At 42.7% G+C, this 18,049-nt stretch overlaps 1 protein-coding gene across 1 annotated transcript in view; it reads left to right on the plus strand.

Moving 5' to 3' along the window:
• Positions 1 to 18,049, plus strand: part of SFRP5 (secreted frizzled related protein 5) — a 139,398-nt gene that overhangs the window by 113,490 nt on the left and 7,859 nt on the right. The gene's annotated exons all lie outside the window — the stretch shown is intronic.

The following is an 18,049-nucleotide window of genomic DNA, read 5'->3' on the forward strand; positions in this document are numbered from 1 at the left end:
TTAAGGACATTATTCACTATGGCCCTCATCTCTGACCTAGGACGCATTTCTTAGATGGGTATGGGTGATTATCTTCTAATATTGCTGAATGGAATGATCGTAATGTTATATTAACTGCTTTTGGGGACCCTTGGAATAAGAGCACATGTTACATTAATTTATTGAGTTAGAAACCAGCAGAAAGTTTGGCCTGCATTTGTTTCCACTTGTTACAGTACTGCATTGGTATAGGGTTGCAACCTCAATTACTAAAGAAGTAGAAAGGGTATCAATTTGATACAGTAACGACTATGGTTTTTGAGTGTCTTAAAATCTCACTGAAATTCTAAGACTTGTTAAAATTCTGATGTAAAGTGCTACTTTTTCTGGTGAGTTGGCTCTCTACTGATCCTTTGATGCACGTCGGCGTGAGTTTTCGGTTTATCGCTTGTAGTACAATATGACTGCACTGCACTGGGGACTTTACAAATATGTCTCACTTGAAGAAGTGATACCACTGTGTTTGCATGTTCAAGCAAATTGCAAGTTAATTGTGTTCTGTTATTTTTTTTTATCTTCATAAGCCGCCTCAGATAGTGGTAGCCTCAGATAGTGGTAGCCTGGCATCCAAAGCCACATGAGAAGCTGGCAGCCGTTGTTAGAGAAGTTATGGAAAAGATACTGTATACACAAGCACATCCGATGGTTAACAGTTCAAGCACTTCCTTTTAAGGGCACATATGAGTGTGATCTGTATGCACTGTGCCAGAACTGACAGCTTGAATGACTCTGGATAACAGTGGCTTTCTGGCAGCGAGCAAATGGCCCTGACTGGCAGGTCGCATCAGCCTAGAAGGTACATTTCCTGGCACTTTACAAAACAAGACGTCGAGAGCAATAACAAGATTGTTAACCTTGAAGCAAAACATGTTCTATAATTAGAACTGCTTCCAATGATTGAAAGGTGTGATACATAGTTTAAAGATAGTAACGGGTGTAGGCTGAGTCTGCACCACCTGGAGGCGCTATAGAGGTCACCTGTCTGCGGGGCACTGCATACTGTACTAAACACCCAACTGCAAATGAATGAAAGTTAAACAAATAGCGGCATACTCACCGGACCGCGTAGTAAACCTGCCCGGGCAAAGCAGGGTTACTATATACACAGCTGCCTAATCAAGGATACTAAATACACAACTGCATTTCCGTGAATACCAAAACGGTAATAGCCATTTCATGTCACGTACATCACAGGGTCGTGGACCAGGGTCAGCGGACGCGATAATTTTCGCCTCAGTGCCTACTCTAACCAGGGATCACACTCTGCAACTCTGGGCATTAGCTTGCCTCCTCTCCACAACGGCCCCCCACGTACGCCGGGGATGCCTGGTTTCACCTTGGAGATACCCAGTAGGGACCATCTCACAGGGAAAGCCAGGACGGGTTCCCCAGCGGTCTACAGTGCGGAGATACCCCATGTGGGGTGATTCATGCGCTTTACAAGACATCATTACATTACAAGACATCATTACATTACATCATTACATTACATTACATTACATCACTGCAGCATGAGGGATAGTGAACACCCAACTGCATATCCATGGGGCCCTGAACACATACCTGCGGGCCAGGGCACAAAACGCACAACAACTGCGTCTTCATGAATAGTATGCAAAGTACTGAATGTCCATTAGAATGTAATCCTGCCACTGCATAACCAGGAGTACTAAACACACCACTACTTCATCAGGGAACTTACACACATCTGCATTTTCACGAATTCAAAATTACGTTTATCCACCGTATGCTAAATATACGACTGTGTATTCAAGGGGCACTGTGCACACACCTGCACAACAAGTGTACTAAATATGTAACTGCACTAACTACACAGCAATGCTAAACATACCCTTGAATAATGGGAAAGCAAACACGCAACCACTTAACCAAGGACACTAAACAAATAAAAGTATTTTCTAGAACACTAAACAAACTGCAACTTCATATACACTACATTATATGTAAAACATGCTACTTAGTTGCCATGGATAATAAGACTCAGAACTGTAAATTCACCAAACAAAATACATACCTGCATAAGTAGTATGTAAAACCCACTGAATGGTCCAGAATATGGTACCCGATTACATACAGAGATGAAAGGCTGAAAATGCAACTGCTTAATAAGAAATTTGCCCCAACACCCTGTTGGCACTGGTGGGTAGGTGGTTAAGTCATCCTTAGGTCAGTATTTGCAAAGCTCTGCATGGCATAACAGATGTGGGTACTTTAAGCCCGACAGCACCAGGGGACACAACAGGTGTTTGTGGTGACCTCTGCTTTAGTAGCAATCCAGCACTCCAGATACACTCCTTCTCAGTGATTCACATATTCTCACACAAGATGGCGCCACCAAAGAGACTTGAGACTTCAGGGTATCATCTGCCTTTTTACAGAAGACAGAGTCAATATAAAAGCTATAAATGAGATTCACTCTTTGCTTTGGCAACTTTGCAGGTTGTAAGGGATTTCCTCCCTCATGTAATTTGCACTTGCCTTTTGCATCCTCACTGTTTGGGGTTGCAATGGTTTAATGTGTCTGACTCTGACTGTACAGCCTGCAGTGTTTCAGGCCCTTGAGACTCCTTTACAAGTTTTATACGGTGACTTTGAGTGGAATTCTGGTCAATTAGTCCTAGTGGAGAGGTTTGGTGAGTCTTGTCAATATTAATATTACAGTGTAATGTTCTAGTACTCAATTCACCAAATAAATGCATCTAATGGGTCTTGTACTTCCTTTACGATTCTTCTCGCAGTGGCTGGTTTCTATAAATCTCTCTCCTGCATCTATTGTGATTTTCTATCCCACCTTTCCACTTTTTTCTTCCAACTGCTGTTTTTGATCAATATTACTTCCAGATTTTCTGACTTAGTGAGCAATACAGATAGATAACTTGAGATTGGCTGAATTGTGTCACAGAGGATCTTGACAGTATTTCATATTTACATACACAGTGGTTACTAACCACACAAGTAAATGCTCATGGGAAAGATGAAATCACGGGCGGGAAAAGAGTGGAAGACAAAGAGGAGGCTTAATGTCAGGTTTTAAATCTATAAGTGGGGTTATGCAAAGCATGTCCTACAAAAGAGACCTTTGTAGTAGTGCTGACGTAGTGGGGTACATATTGTGGGTCAAATAATTTACAAGCATCCGATCTAATCGGTCATATAGTTGTTTTAATGTCTTTTGATAGCGACTGGTATCTGAGGCAGGCTGGACTGAAAGTTAACCAGTTGTGTAGTGGATCTTGGGCCCACCTGAAAAGGCAATTCTAAAGCTAGACGAGTTTATGTAACTCAGATTACTCAAAAGAAGTCATGTCAGTTCAGTAAAATGCCAGGAGTGACGTCAAATGCCCCACGAGTCCTCACATTTACTTCACAGGACATCATATAGGATTAGCTTTGACCCCAATGCTATCATAGAAAAGTGTCCATATAACTTGTGACTCTGAAGGCTTAAGAGAAAGGGTTTTGTAAAAAGCAGAGGGTGTGTAGTGCAAAGGATGGATTTTTGTAGAGGGGTAGGAAGATATTTGTTAATACAAATCAACTTAAAATGCCCAGTTCTATGTTCAAATGGGAGGACAGACACTAAACGAGTTATAGTTTTAGGGCGCATTTCATTACTGCTCTCACGCTCTTGTTTTGATTCCCTCATTTTCTATCCGTGTACATCAATGTGTAGTACACAACATTTTAATGTGGGTAATATTAACTAAGAGGACATGTGACATTTGATGAAGAGTGAAAACAGCACAAGGGCAATAGAGGAAACCCTAGATGACGTTTTTTCATTCCACTGGATCCCACGATTCTGACACAAAATCCATCTCCCGGTATGAGAGCAGACTCTTCCCTTGGACCAAATTCTAGCACCACACGTCAATTGCTTCCTCTGTTTTTTTAGTTTATTTAGTTTTTTTAGCAAAGGGCATATGAAGGGAGAAAGGGAAATGTCGAGACAAGGATTCTTCCCAACAAACTTATTCCCCCAGAAGAATGACACAACACGTCACCAGATATACAAGTGTTAATTCATGACACTATGAGTCCTAATGCATGCACTTGGATGTACCAGCCAGAGTAATCTACAGTGAAGGGAAGTCGCAAGAAGAATATGAACACTGAAAACTATAATAAAGAGATTCTAAAACAAATATCTGGCCCAGAGGTTTATGCCAAAATTACTGTCGATATCAATGCTGAGATCCTTACTGTAATGAACTACTAAAAAAAGGCTTTCACAATCTTTTCCTAAACACTAGTAGTATATATAATTCTCAAACTCCATAAAAACTAGGAATATCCCATGGGATGCTCTGATGCTCTATTGTATCTGTGGGTTGCTTAATTTTCGAGTACAGGTCCTTATATAGACGTTTTTATGAGACCACTGGTTTCCACCACAACTGCTTCTGTAGAGTACAGTACTGACTTCATATGCACCATTGAGGTGTAACCTTTTGATTCACGCTCCCAAATAATAAAGACCCTGGACATCCAAACCCTCTAAACTGATATTGCACACGCCAGTAAGGTTATCCATTGAGTCCTTGACACCTGTCCACTCTTCACCATCTGATTTTTATATTCCGTCTACTTGAGGTTACTCTGACAAAGATTTATTTCTTCTTCTAGATAATCTTTTCCTTAAAATTTTGTTTTGATGGCTGCTAGCTAGGCTGAAACCTGTCAAATATTTATATAGGGACATTTATTATTATTATTATAATTTTTTTTTTATCCTCATTTGCCTTGCCTTCCTCTTAATTAGCCTCCAACTGCCATGCGCATCTTAAATCAGAGTGCGTAGTTGTAACTGCACCAGAAAACGCGATTAATGAAGATCGGCAGGAGATGACCCAAAGAGGTAGAGGGGATGACTCCAAACTTGGAAAAACCTGTTGAACCAGCCATAAAACTGAGAGGAGGGGCCTAGTTCTTGGAGTATTGTGGCATAATCATAGGACCGGGGAAAGAAAAAAAAAAAAAAAAAACCCCGGCTATTGTCTCCACTGAACCAAAAAGTTCCAAAAGGCCAGGTTACGTGAGCTGCATGATCTCAACATGTCTGTCTTAGATGTTTCATACAGGGATGACAACCTGTTTGCGTGTGTTGGTGCCGAATTTTCTATCCAAACCTTGCATATCTCTCTTCTTGCAAGTAATATTGCGTAGAACAGGAATGTCCTTGCATGACCCTTTATACTGTTGTCCCATCCAAATATAATAAGGGGTAATGTAATGGACACCGAGATATTAAGAATGGAGTCCAGAGTCTCTTTCACATCATTCCAGAACTGTGTTATGCTAGGACAATCTTTAAACATATGGATGTCCGAGGCCGCAATATAGTTACATTTATTGCATTTCTTTCCTGGAATGAATTTATACAGTTTTAAGGGGGAGAAATAGGCTCTAAACACTTTTATATAACAGGGTGCAAGATTTCTGCCAGATATTGATACTTTGGGCCCCAAGCTCTGTTCCCCATAGTTGTTCCGGGAGGATGAATTCTCCGTCAATTTCCTCTAGCAGATTCCAGTACCACTGCGAAACTTCTTTACCCCCTCCTAGTCGTTCTACCAAGTTTTGTTCTATAGTGCTGCTCTTCCCAAGTATTACTCCTGACCTGGCCAGTGCTTTCACCCAACTATCTAGTTGTAAAAACTTGAACCTCGAGAACTCTGAGCCCAGTTGTTCCCGTAACTCCTCCCAGGACCTCAGTGAATCGCCTACAAGCAAATCACCCCATGTTGATATTCCTCCATCTCTCACCGGAATTGCCAGCCTATCTTTCAGACAGAGCGGTAGCCCGGGAGATTCCCAAATAGGTGCAAAATTTGAAAAATACGGCAAACCTAGTTCTTTCCTTATTTGTGACCAAACCTTCGCCTGGGACATAAGTGTTTTTAACTTCACTTTTTTAAAGTACTTCTGATCCCCATATTTAAACATGAAACCATTGGTTGATATAGCAGCACCAGTCAACATGGCTTTAAGCATTACACCAATAGATGTATTAGATGGAACTTTTAAAAGCATTCTGGAATGGGACAACTGAAAGGCCCAGGCATAATACTGCAAATCAGGCAAGGACAGTCCCCCCCTTTTCCCTCCTCCTCCTTAGTTTTTTCAATGCCACTCTCGCCGATTTATAGTTCCAGACAAAGGAGTTAAGCTCTCTCTGACAATTCTCCAAGATTTTATTGTCGAATGCGAGGGGGATGGTATTAAAAATAAAATAAAATTTAGGGAGAATAGACTTCTTTATCAGACTTATTCTGCCGAGGATAGTCAATGGAAGATTGGACCAAGATTTTAACAATTTCCTGCTCTCATTGAACACTCTCTCAAGGTTGACTTGGGCAATTTTACCAACATCTTGTACTACTCGAATATCCAAATATCGCATTGAGTTGGTCACATCCAGCTGTAGATCGGGGATGTTCCATGCCATAATGTCAGTTTTACTTGCGTTGATCTCATACCCCGAGATGCGACCAAACTCTTCGGCTCTCTTAATAACCTCTGGGAATGAGGTCTCCGAATCTGAGGTGAAAATTAAAATGTCGTCTGCATAAAGGGCTACCCGCCTTTCCCACTCCCCAAATCTGAATGATGGAATAAGTACATCACCCCTTAAAACTTCTGCGAATGGTTCAATGTACAAATTGAAGAGGAGAGGGGAGAGCGGGCAGCCTTGTCTAGTACCTCTCAAGATTTTAAATGGGTCAGACAGTGTACCATTTATTAAGAGCCGTGCAGATGGTGAGTTGTACATAAGTGCTACAGTGCGACAGAACTTCTCACCGAAGTTAAACTTCTTCAAGACAGCACCCAGATAGGGCCAATTAACCCTATCAAAGGCTTTGGTCGCATCTAAGGTGAGTGTTGCCAACGGAAGGGAAAAGGATGAGGCGATATCTATTGCCCCCACAAGATCATATGTTAAATCGGATAACTGGCGACCTTTGATAAATCCTTTCTGGTCCTGATGTATGATTTCCCCCACTACTGAACCCAATCTAGATGACATAATGGAAGCAAAGATCTTGTAATCGCTGTTCAGTAGTGATATCGGGCGGTATGACCCACATAATGTTGGGTCTTTGCCTGGTTTGGGGATCAATACTATAGTGGCCTCACCCCAAGATCTAGGGGGGGTCATGTCCCCCCCTCAAGATTCCGTTGAAGAGGGCCGAAAGAGTAGGAACGGTTACATCTGTCAGGGCCCGATATAATTCGCCTGGAAGCCCGTCCGGTCCTGTGGCCTTACCATGCTTTAGTGACCTAATGGCCTTCCTTACTTCTGCCTCAGAAATATCCATCTCAATCCCTTCGCGCTGTGCGGATGAAAGGGACGGTAAGGATATCTGATTTAACCATAGGTCCCTTATATGCTGATTGTCTGGGGTATCTTCCCTGTATATTTCCTCGAAGAATTCCCTAAAGGCAGTACTTAACTCTTGATTAGATGTCCTAGCGGCACTCTCGCCCTCAACATTGATTGCCCTTATATGATTTTTGGCTTGATCGGCCTTGACCTTCCAAGCCAAAATCTTGCCTGCTGCTTCTCCAAATTCAAAATTAGAAATTTTGCTCGCCTCTCATCTCCTCGTTACTCTCTCTTGTAGAATACTGTCTAGTTGGTTTTTCAGGTCAGACATATTTTTAGGTCTTGAGGTGAACCAATTGAGGCACCAAGCCTCTGCTCAATCTTTCCTAGTTCTTGTTCAAGAGTTTTGATCTTCAATCTATACATTTTATGCCGGTGGGAGGATCTGTTTGTTATACATCCTCTCAGGAATGCGTTTAGAGCCTCCCAGACCGTATCAAGGGAAGCTGAGCACAAATTTATGTCCAAGAACGTACTTGTTTCACTCTTCAAATATGTCACTTCCTCTGGATCTAATAAGATAGTGCGGTCAAATGACCAGGAAGGATGTTTGGTTTGAGCTGGAAGTTTTAAAATAAATAAGAGAGCCGAATGATCTGATAGATGATTGGGGATATAACTAATACTAGTTAAAGAGTTTTGGAGGCAATAGCTAAATAACGCAAAATCAATTCTTGAGGTGTGTTTATATTTTAAGTTTCTATAGGATATCCCTTGTTTATTACCCGCTTTTTCTCTCCATAAGTCTGCCAAGCCTATTTGTTCCATTATCCCCTTAAGGGACTGTCTAGATTTAGAAGGAGCATGACCTCTATGTCCACTGTGGTGGGTGGATTTGTCTAGTTTTGGATTTAATATAACATTAAAGTCCCCTGTCCATATTATTGGATCCGAAGAGGTCGTTAAATGGTTCCTTATTATTTCTAAAAAGGACGAATCATCTATGTTTGGACCGTAATATCCAACTAAGTTACACACCCAACCATTGATAGACATATTCACCAAGAGCCATCTTCCACTTTGGTCTTTGTTGTAATGGAGAATCTGAACCTTTGCTGATTTTTTGCAAATTAGGAGAATTCCTCTGATATTAGCATTGTGATCAGTACTAATAAATTTGTCTATCCATCTCTTCTTTTTTAGTATTATGTTGGCCTCACTTTTTAAAAGATGTGATTCTTGGATGACTATGATCTGCGCTGGAGAGTCTCGTAAATATTGTAAAATACGTTCTCTTCTCCCTCGCACGCGCAGACCATTGACATTCCAAGGTAGGAACTGAACAGAGGTCATCTTCCAACATCCATCCCTAATTGCACCTCCCTGCCTGTCATAATTGTGTTGTTATCCCAAAAAAGGCAGTTTGCTCTATTTGGACTTAAAACTTGTCTTAGAAGGCCTGGCTCCTGAGGATTTTTTTGAATTTTAATGCTTCCCCCCCCTACCCCCCCACCACCCCACCCTTGGAGAACCCTCCCATACTTACTCCGACCAGATGTAGGGCCGGATTCGCGTCTTACAACGCCTTCTCCTCCCTCACCGCGAAGTGCCCCCCCTGCCTCAACTGAAAAGGATAAAAAAGTGCAAAAACAACTTTACATGTTCTTCTCCCTCTGTCTTTTTTTTTCCCCCTTTTACACTTTTAGGGACTTTCTACTTTTTTTTTTTCATTTTCTTTTCTCTTTTTCTTTTCTTTTTTTCCTCCATCCTATAGATCTCATGAATCCTTGTGCGAGTTCCTTTTTTTTTCCTTTCTATGTATCTCCTTCTTGTCGTTGAGCTAGCTCAAAATCAATTTCTGACTTAACATGCTAGACATTAACCATAGATCCCTTAACCAGGCGTTGAATATAAGGCATTGGGTAGGGTGTTACAGAAAAATACGATGTTTCTGGACTTTGTTCTCAATATATATCAGTTGGTAAAGGTGAGCGGGATGGTATAAGAACAAGAACATAATAGTTCTACTCAGTTAGAGTTTACCCTGGGAATGATTACAGATAGATTCCAATAGTTCATCAGCCTCAAAGGGTGATTTGACGTTAGGCATTTTATTATTATACATAATTCGCAAAAATGCAGGGAACCTCATCTGGACAGTTGCACCAGCAGCTCTAAATTTGTCCATCCTCTGGCCTAGTTCCCACTGCCTATCCAGTGTGGGTTTAGAGAGATCAGAGCGAATTTCAAAAGGAAAATCCAGGCCTTTTATAGATTTTAGTTTAAGCGCTAGATTAAGGATTTTTTCATTCAGGGAATACGTCAGAAAGTTGTAATGAATTGTACATGAATTTGCTGTGCACAGATGTTTGATGACGATGAGAAATAACAATTGGTTATTGTTTTATTGTGATTTGTAGTAACCCCTAACGAAGGGTGCCTGAACCCGAAATGCATTGGGTGTATGAATAAACACTGCCTTTTTAATGAACCCTGCCTCAATGATGTTCTTGCGAGAGGTCCGGAGGGACACAGTTCGAACAGAAGAAATCTGAGAAAATAGCATTGAAAACCACGTGTGACGTATAACAGTTGATGTTTAAGCAAAGAGAGGAGTAAAACATTTTGATTAATGGATTACATGGATTATTGAGGAGGAAAAAATTGCAGCCACAATGGCACAAGCTCGGAGTGCGATTGGTTGGGGCGAGATGGCGCACCATTATGTAATGTTGTTGCCCCGGGTGTTGCTTGGGCATGACACCATACCAGTCTGCACGCACTCTGGGAAAAGTTGGAAAAACTTGACTAGCAGGACAAATAGGTGTGCATCCTATTTTAATAATTTTCTCCTATTTTCCTGCCCATTTTTTTAATCGTACTTCACCCAACACCTCCTCAACCCCCTCCCCCACCAAAGCTACCTGAAGCAGGGAGTAGCCTTACCTCCCTTCTTCAGCCCACCCAGCAAACAAGGGCGCCTTGACCTGGCACCTAGTTGCATGTCTATCCCCCCTCTGCCTCCGTACTATTTATTCTGCGACTATTTACCACTGGAGTACCTCCTACATAAAGTGCTAACATTAACCAAAAGTGCTTGTACTTTGTGTCCACGCAGACAAAATATATCCATCTGTATCTGGGGTTATTGGCTATAACCCAAACCCCATGACATTCGAAAAAGCAGATCAATTCTTGCACAAAAAATGCAGACAAGGGGTAGAATATGTATGTAAAATCCTTGTCTTCAAAAACTTCTAAAAACCTGAAGCTCCAGCTATTTTAAGGTACCAATTACCTATAAAAGATTAATTTAAAAACAGCTTTTTCCTAATACAGCTTATAGATACCAGTTAGCACCATTTTACGCCCCAAAAGGGGAGCGCAAAGTGTAGTAGCAAAAATAGATAATGCAAAAAGTGCAAATCTTCTTTAAGGAACCCATTACCTATAAAAGAAGAGGTTGATAACCAATTTTCCCAATATGGCATGGTGAATACCATTACACCCCCATAGGGGAAAAAATAAAGTGCAGTAGTGAAAGTGAGCACAGTGCATAAAGTGCAAAGTGCAGTCTAGTTTTATGGGACTGATTACCTATATAAAAAGAGAATAATAGCAGCTTAACCCAATGCATCCAAGTAGGTACCATTAAACATTGCCAAATGGGAAAACAAAGTGCAATAGTGAAAGTGAACACAGTGCATAAAGTGAAAAGTGCACAAAATACCACGTGCAAGTAACTAAGCCTACTACCATTTGCACACAATAATATAGAAACCAAGCTTAATATATTGTACTATATTTCAAACTAAGTACAGTCCTAGAGTAAAATAGAGTCCTGGAGTCCGCATTCTGTTCAGTTGTCCCTCATTTCTCTATTTTCCACTTGCTTGGGATATCTTTGTAATAGCTCTTGAGCTTCTTCAGGAATGGAGCAAAGTTGGAACTGGCCTCTCCATAAGACTTTTATTTTTGACTGCTGAACAATGGAGAGCTGCACTCCTGCGCTCTTGAATTGACCCATCTTGCCCACAAAGTCCCTCAGTCGACGTGCTGCTAACGCAGACGTATCGGAGAACACTCAACTTGGCTCCGTCGGGTATGACAATATCCCTTCTTTGAATGTCCTTAGTGAAAATAGCCTCTCTAATGCGATAATCACAATCATCCCAGGTTACTTGGCCCCCAGAGGTTTCTGGGAAGGGACCCTATGAGTCCTCATTATAGTGAGCTCCTCTGGTACTTTCTCAAGTATATGTTCTCTGATCAGCGTCTCTATGTAAACCAAGGGGTTAGACTGACCATTGAGGCGTTCCCTATACTCCAGTATCCCTGTAAAGCGCACATTTTATTGTCCGTCTTCAACTGTGAAGCCTGCAGCTTTTACTGCAGACAGGCAATATAGGAGTCACAAGACAGCGAGTGGTCCCCAATGGCAGATACACATTGCTCAAATTCTTCAAATTGCTCTGGTATTTGCTGTACCATATTCTCGACATTGTCTAATCTCTGATGAAGTAAGGAGAGCTCTTGGGCCTGAGAGGTTTTGCAATTGTGCATTTCCCCCAAAATAGTTTACAAAAACTGTTACATTTGGTGCAATTGAGGCCAACGGGGACTAGCTCAGCCTGACATTTTCCCTGAAAAAGACAGTTGTGCTCATAGCCCCTGCTAATTTGGCAAATCCAGCTCTTCAGCCCTGGGTTTTATCAGGATACTGAGGGAGACGATAACTCTGGGAAGCCTGATATCTGTAGATCATATAAAGGTGCTTCCAGACCTTTCCCTTGGACAGACTGCCCCCTCTGATCCAGGTTGTTACCAGGTAAGATTTCCAGGCTTGTACTGTGGAGACCTGAGAAACTACTCCGGGTGACATCCAATCTACAGGTAGCAAATTAGTGTCCTTTTAGGTTGCCTTATGATTTTTGGAAAATATGGGGTAGTCTTTAGGAGAATTACCCACCCCTCCCGCCTTTCAATTCTCTTCAGCTACTTTTCTTTCAGCCGTTTGTGAAGACCCTACATCACTTCCAGCCCGTCTGTCTTTTGCTAATTGATGGAGGGCCATGGAGCATCCACCCCATTAACTTTTGGAAACTACCTGGGGCCATGGTATCCCCCCCCGCCCCAGCGCCCAAATTGCTGGGATCAAATTTGGGAGAGGCCCCTGAAGATGCCAGTGCCTTGGGAGATGGACCTGGAGACAAAGGATCCATTGCAGTATTCCCTGCCTCGCTCTTTTTCTGTATAGTTCTTCCTCTCCTGGCTGCATACATTCATGAATGAGCTGCTTTTCTCCTCGCCTTCTGAGTCAATGATGAAGAGGTGGGCACTGCAGCTGAAGCTCCTGTTCCTATTACTGATCGCTTCAGGACCGTCTGCTACATACGTTACAGACCAAAGCCCCAGAATAAGTGTTTTTAACTTCTACACTATGGGTCACTATAGGTCTGCTATATGGACACTATACAAGCCGAGTACTTTCCCAAATTACTTTTCCAAACATTTTTTAGTTTTTATAAGAAGTTATTAAAGTTGTTTAAAGTTTTTGATTTCACCCCTCCTCATCGATATTGGAGCTAGTGATTCGCTGGCAACCACAGAACCTCCCAACAAAAGCGCACAAGGACACCTACTCCAGTATGCAGTACGCAGGAAATACAGCCAAACTCCAAAAGAGACTCCAACACATACAGCACGCCTCATCCTCGACATACCCTGCCACATCCACTTCTCTGCCCACCTGAACGACCTTCATTGGCTCCCAGTCAACAAGAGGATCACCTGCAAGCTCCTCACCCACGCCCACAAAGCTCTCCACAAAGCCGGATCAGCATACCCCAACAAACATATCACCTTCTACACCCTTAACCGCCAGCTCCGCTCCGCCGAACTCATCCTCACCACCGTCCCACACATCCATAGGATCTCCGCCGGCAGTATATCCTTCTCCTACCTCACCACCAAGACTTGGAACACCCTCCCCACACATCTGTGTCAGACCCAGGACCTGCTGACCTTCAGGAGACTTCACAAGACCTGGCTGTTCGAACAGTAGCTGCACCCCTTCCCCCCTCAGCACCCTGAGACCCTCATGGGTGAGTAGCGCACTCTACAAATGTTTGATTGATTGATTGATAGATTGAATCCAGACGGGACAAATAAAAAAGATGCCTCCTCCAGTCTAATAAGAACCTCCTCAAACTCGAACACCAGCCACGACAACCTCAAGGTGCTCCCTGCTTAACCTCCGGTTTACCTCTCACCGCAGGGCCACAGGTTTATACTGTAGTTCCTCATAGTGGCTGCACATGTCCTCATAGGGGGCAGGAGAACAACAACCAGAATACCCACAATCTTCTTGGGGGGTTTCTCTGCAGGTCATCTGTTGTGTTGTTGCAATTTCCGCACCTTCCGCTACTAACATCCTTAATCTCCTATGATCTTCATCTCTCTGGTCGCGGCTCGCAGCTCCTTGGAAGCACGACCCAGAAGCAGATTCGTGTGACGAGAGGAAGGGGAGGAGTGACACGCCTCAGCAGCAAGGCATTTGGCTCGACCAGCCGCACGCTGGAAGGGTCCCTGCCTATGCTCCACTTCAGAGACTTCTGTCGCCGACGGCTGAACCTAAATGTATCCCATTATGGTGCTGTACCCAGCATGGTACAAAATTTGGGGCACTCACTGGATTCATGTTATGGAATGTGTTGCCCTCTCTGAGAACATTCTAATTTTTGTGGTTTCAAGAGACTGAAAAAGTGCTGCCTTAGTCTGAAACAGATTTAAACTTTTGTAAATATTTTATTTGCATCACTGCTCCCTGGGATGGTCTTAACCATTGGGTGAGATTTAAAAAGAATTGGCAAAGCCAACTAATATTGCTTCCATTTTATTTTAGAAGCCCTAACTGGAGACTGGGAAGGTACACATGTCAGGGCAGAGTTCGTCACAGCGGAAATTCTAGGAGCTTCTGGGCATCAGGGGTCATATGCAGTGGCGGGGCATCACACATTGACTGAAAGGGGGCCAGATGCACACCCAGGTGCAGCTGAATGAGACGCTGGTGCTGCAAGGGAATACAGGCCGATATCAGGGGCTCAGGGGCACATAAATGGGTGGTGATGGAAGACCGAGGTCTTGCAGGGTGGCAAATAGAGGGATTACAGAGAGTGGTATACTGTCACATAGAGCTAGAGCTAGAGTTAAGTTACAGATGGTCCAACAACGCAGACTGGGAAACCCAGAGGGGCTGCAGTGGACGAGGGGTACATAGAAGGTCAGCAGAGTTGGGGCAGGGTAACAAACAAAGGCTGCAGGGGCACGTGTCCTACATCAATCTGCTGGAAGGTACTAAGAGAAGATATGGGGAGGCAAGTGACACATAAGGTCCGCTTCCACAGTGGATCTCAGCAGCCCAGAGCACACAGTCCAGTGAACATCTGAGCAAGAATCATGAGGCATTGCCGAGGGAGTCAATTGGTCATTGCGGCCACGGCCCACCAATGGCAGCGGGCGGGTCTCACCTCTCAAAGTGCCTGAGTGTGACATTGGGGTATCTCCCAGTTAAGTTGCTAAATGCTAATAAAAAATTGCTTTTAGCAGCATGCAGGTTCATGACCATCTTCTGATCTGCCTACACTGTGTTACAGCTGAGAGCAGTCTGTCTGCTCCCTGACTGTTTTCAGCTGCATTAGTAGTTTCACTAACTAATTTTGGGTCTAAGGGGTGAGAGTCACTGTGGTGCAACGTAACTACTCTGAACTCCGTGCCAAGCATCACTAAGTGAGCAGAGCATGTAGAATAGTTATTTGACAGGCTGCGGCTGGCGTGTTCCACTCCTGTGCTAGTGCTACAAGGCAAACTCCTGGCCACAAATTCACAAATCCTTCCAATCAATTTTTCCAACCCATATACACATCCAAAGGTACTCCAAAAAAAACTAGATTTGTCAGATAGTTCCAGTGTAAAGAATCTATGATCATCACCATATTTCAAACTAACCATATTTTGATGGGCGCAGCAGAGAGACTGACACTTGAGGAATAACCGTAAAAAGATGGGATTTTTCATTAATTTACAGATTAGGTGAATTTACATAAATCTGAATTTTGTACAGAAGCTCTGAGAGACCATTGAGAAGTGGATTTGATTGCCGTTGTCGCTGCTGGGGCGAATCTCGTTCATGAAAATTATAGTGCTTCCACGTTTTCTGTTCTTTTTTGTGAACTTACCGATCCCATTACCAAAATCATTCTTTCATACTCTAAGATACCTCATGATCAGACTGGCATGGGCTGGGAAGCAACCACGCGTGCAGTGGGAGACACTGACTAAACCATAATCAGCAGGTGGGCTTAATGCCCCAGAACTTGAAATGTATTATTGCACAGCACAACAAATGCAAGCATATTATTGGCTGCATGGTCCCCATGATACCGCACACCTGTGCATTGTGAGAGCTGAAGTGAACACAGTGTACTGGCCGCAATATCTCCTTGGTAATCCACTGAGAAGATACCATGTTATAGACTTTGTAGGGAATACATGAAGCCAATTTCGTAGGGCTGCTGATATGCAGAGGATCACTCTCCTCTACTCCCCTAAATTACCTGTAGAATGGTGTGATTGGTTATTGAAGCCGCAGGAAAAGACATTCACGTGCGCTATGCATGCACTCAACATAAGAACCACGGGTGATTACTTTTCAGAGGGGGTGGTCAAGAAGTGGGACCAGTTGCAGGCACAAACATCAGAGGCGTCAGTGCTCACAAAGTTTCCTTACTATCGAGCTAGACAGGCACTGGGTGCGGTGCTAGGTCATGGCAAGCTGGAACCATGAGAATACACTTTCTTAACGTATTTATTGCAGGCTCAGACCCTGTGGAGCACAATTTCAATATTATACACACTCACGAGGACCGGCATCCACTCTACACATATAAAGGTACTACAGGAATGGTGCGCTGAATTAGGGGTAGATCTAACAGAAGAGCAATGGTTATATTGCTGCTCAAGCACAAAATCCATCTTGCAGAACGGCAGACACCGACTAACACATTTTAAATACCTGCACAGAGTATTCTACACGCCGGCCCTATTATATAAATATGGACAGAGGGCAGACGATAAATGTGTACGAAGTGGGGTTGCGGAGGCAAACTTTACAAATCTTGCTTGGGACTGCCCTGGGATCCGCAGATTCTGGACAGCAGTGTTTGCTGCACTGCAGGACATGGCTGGGACTCAATTAGTGGCCCTCCTGGGGTACATCAAAGATTTCCCTTAGGAACCCGTAGACTACTAGCGCTTGGCATATTAATAGCAAAACGCAGAATAGCTATGCTTTGGATGAAGGGCCCAACACCCACCTTCTCAGAATGGTGAACCGACTTGTCCTATTGCAACACCCAGTCGGACAGCTATAATGCTCTCATGCCCACACGCTGCAGGCCAAAAAACATTTGGGGTCCGTACCAGACTTACCTCGCCCGCAAAGCTGAGGAGGCAGATACGGAGGTGGGGTATGACAGATCGGGATCGGTTGACCATTTCAGTCCCTTTAGATATGAAGAAGTGAATTCTTGGTAATCTGAAACGTATAATAGGTAGATTCTGTATTCGGTGGCTAAATCTTTGCTAGTAAGGCCGCCCTGTTGAATGTGGTGATTTACAGTTGTTGAAATGTATATTACTGATATGTCTCCCAGCCTGATACTGAAGGCCACTATGCATACTGTTTTTATTTACCATATACTGTTGCTTGCTTCTGCTGGTAAATGTCAAAATCGTTGTAATGGCTACTGAAACTTGTATATGTATTCAAAAGGAAAATTACGTTTTTTTAAAAAGAAATCTGATTTTTGCAAATTTAGGTAGCTATGCTTAGGAATTTTTGTGAACCGTATAAAGATTCTAGATCTATTCAAAGTTAGGAAATCTACAAAGAATCGATTTACAGCTTCCAAAAATACCACTGTGTCCAGTTCCTTAAAGAAACAGTGCTACCAATGAAGGTTTCAAAACATTGCAGGCACCTGGAGATGGGCATCGAGGAATTTCAATGCTGTTCATGTTTCACACTTTCTTTCAGATAAATTGCATAATTCCAGAAAAAGGATGTACACCAAAGTAGAATTATGATTTAAATAAAAGAAATGTCAAAACATTTAACGATCAGGCACCAACAGAAAATATAATTTTTTGATGATGTCTAGCTCTAGTGTTTTTTCTAGGCCTGAGTTATCTTCCATTTTACGTTACTATAGCGGGTGAAAATAAATGTGACATGCTGCCATTCCTAATCTAACCTCTAAGGTTCCTATTATAAGAACTAGCAAGACTCAAGCTTCAGTAGAACACGATATTCACAAAATCCCTCTTTTAAAGCCCCTTAAGCAACAGGAATGCAGTCACTCTGCCTCGCCTGCAGCTAATTTTTCTGGATCCAATGTCTGTCTGGCAATATTCTAGAAAAACTCTCCTGAAAATGTTGTTTTTTGGTTTGAGCCATCTCAAAGTTAAGCAAGTGAGATACAAGATATTTATATGATTTCAATTTTTCATGTGTTCAATTATATTTTAGTAAAAAGTATTCTTCCCAATCTTTTCTTTCCTGTTCCTAAAATGAAAAAAAGTTGAACAATTCCTTACCAAGCT

The sequence above is a fragment of the Lissotriton helveticus genome, chromosome 5_1 (assembly GCF_964261635.1).
Source record: "Lissotriton helveticus chromosome 5_1, aLisHel1.1, whole genome shotgun sequence".
In the NCBI taxonomy this organism is placed as follows: domain Eukaryota; kingdom Metazoa; phylum Chordata; class Amphibia; order Caudata; family Salamandridae; genus Lissotriton; species Lissotriton helveticus.